Raw genomic sequence first — 2500 nt, 5'->3', positions numbered from 1 at the left:
CAACTCTTACAAATTTAACATATGTTTATGCTCTGAGCTAAATGACACTATCGATATTTACAATTATAAAGCGATCCACTCCTAAGAATATTCTCCACAATCAATTCAACATAAACATGTGGAGATGTTTCATTATTTCAGGGAATCTTTATCTGCTACAAGAAGTTATTGTATAAAAATAGGGAACCCTAAGTAGAAGGTTGAATATAGTTATTTGAATTTCTTGAATTCAGGTGATTTTGTCATTTACTACTTTATTAAGACGTTAAAAAAAAGGAAGAGAGTTTTCACAAAATAATTGGAAAATATTGGTTTTCACCATTGTTTTCCATCATCTTTCCTTGGAAAAACTTCCGACCGGGGTGATAGTTGAAATTATACCTTCGAATAAAAAAGCCTATAAAAGACTCAACCAGTAACCGATCAAGAAAAAGGAAAGCTAATTCCTGGTACAATGCATATATTCCAGTCTAATTGAAAAACTCTATGCTCGGACTCTATACCCGGCCAACTTCACGTTAATGTGTTTGCAACACGTAACTATTATTTATGACTATTTTTCTCTAATAAAAGTGATATTAGTACTGATATATATATATATATATATATATATATATATATATATATATATATATATATATATATATATATATATATGTGTGTGTGTGTGTGTGTATGTGTGTATGTGTTTATACACACATTTATTTATATATATATATATATATATATATATATATATATATATATATATATATATATATATATATATATATATATATATATAATATATATATATATATATATATATATATATATATTATATATAAACAACATTTATAAATACACGTGTGTGTATGTGTGAGCGTTAGTGTGAGCGTGTGTTTGTGTGTGTATGTGTCAGCATGTGTGTGGGTGTGCATGTGTGTACTAGTATGTATATGTATAAGTGTTGTGCCAGCAACCAGTTAGGTTTTAACTGAGAGACTCCTGTGTTTGCAAGCGAGATTTATTTAGCCGGAGCCTTAGTATCCATGCAACCAGTTCAAGTCAAGAACGGCAAAAAAATTTGAACATAATGGTGGAAGAGAAATTCTTGATTAGGAAGTGAGAAGGAAGAGCAATAACTACAATATATAAAAAAGAAAATACCGTTAAAATATAAGAACTTGTGTGGTACACCAGTGTTACATGGCTGCTCCCTCCTAAAGACATTCTCGCAAAATAGGGTGCCTTGTTCTTGAGAGACGTACTGTAGGCTGGTTATCTAGCAGGAGAAATGCAGGTTTTAGGCAATCAATGGAGACCCAGTTTTCTTTGCAACGCAAGTTGAGGAGGAACGCTTTCGGCGTACCACAAATCGAGAGGAAAGGCCTGTGTTAAGGGTCGTTACGGTGGCTTACTAATGTCGTTGCTCTAGAAAACATATGTTGAGGAGTGTAGATCTGTCTGTGTTTATTGTTTAGCTTGGGGATTGTAAGCTTGGTGGCATGTAGTAAATTCTCCCACAATGCGACTTAGGCACAGGAGACCATTGGAGAAGGTTTCAGATATAAAAAACTCGGCAGGGACGACCAACAGGTTTCCATACACCATTTCCGCTGCCAACATTTCCAGCTTGTCTTCAGGAGTGGTTATTAGTAGTAAGAGGACCAAAGAAAGCTGCATAAAGCAATTGGAGTCCTAGCAGCCGGACATCAAAGCTACTTTGATGGTAAAGTGAAATCGTTCAACCATTCTGTTGGCAGCAGAATTGTAAGCGATTCTCTAAGAAAGGGTGATAGTCAAGAGATATGCTAATGATGTCACAATTCAGAGGTGAATGGGATATCCATGTTGGAAGTAATATTTTCAGGGATACCCTATCCCTACTATCCATCCTGAGAGTAAGGCTTATGTACACAAGGCAGACATTACAGTTTCCATGGGAATAGCTTCAGGCTAATGAAAGGGGCGGACGATGACAGTAAACAGTTACCAGAGTCTTTGAGAAGTGGATAGGGGACCTACGACATTGACGCGAATGTGGGCAAAGTGACGCTGAAGTTGATGAAAGGTACCTGCTCCAGAATATGTATGTCAATGTACTTTTGAGGTTTAGCATGAAGTACATAAGCGGACCCAATCCTTAGCATCCTTAGTAATGCCATGTAAAAAAAAGAATGTATTCAGTACCTGTGCAGTTGAATGGCGAAAGAGATATGAAAAGCCATGAATGAAATCAAACACCTGTCAGAACATGGGAGAAGGTGGTATCCACGGTCTATCCGTGCCAGTGCTGACGTAACAGAGGAGGGTGGCATAGGAGTCATAGTACCAATGAAAGGATATGCAATATGTCCCACATGCATGGTACTCTGGATCTTTTCATTAGGTATCTGCTAAGCCATTGTAATTTAATCCCAGCTGAATGGGGGACAATGTGTTTCTTGACAGGGCATCAGCTATTGGATACAATTTCCCAGGGACGTGGTGAACAGTAAAATTACAGTTAGTCACGGTA

Source organism: Palaemon carinicauda, chromosome 12 (genome assembly GCF_036898095.1).
Source record: "Palaemon carinicauda isolate YSFRI2023 chromosome 12, ASM3689809v2, whole genome shotgun sequence".
Lineage (NCBI taxonomy): Eukaryota > Metazoa > Arthropoda > Malacostraca > Decapoda > Palaemonidae > Palaemon > Palaemon carinicauda.
The sequence above is the reverse complement of the archived record's forward strand: the minus strand, read 5'-3'. Positions refer to the sequence as shown.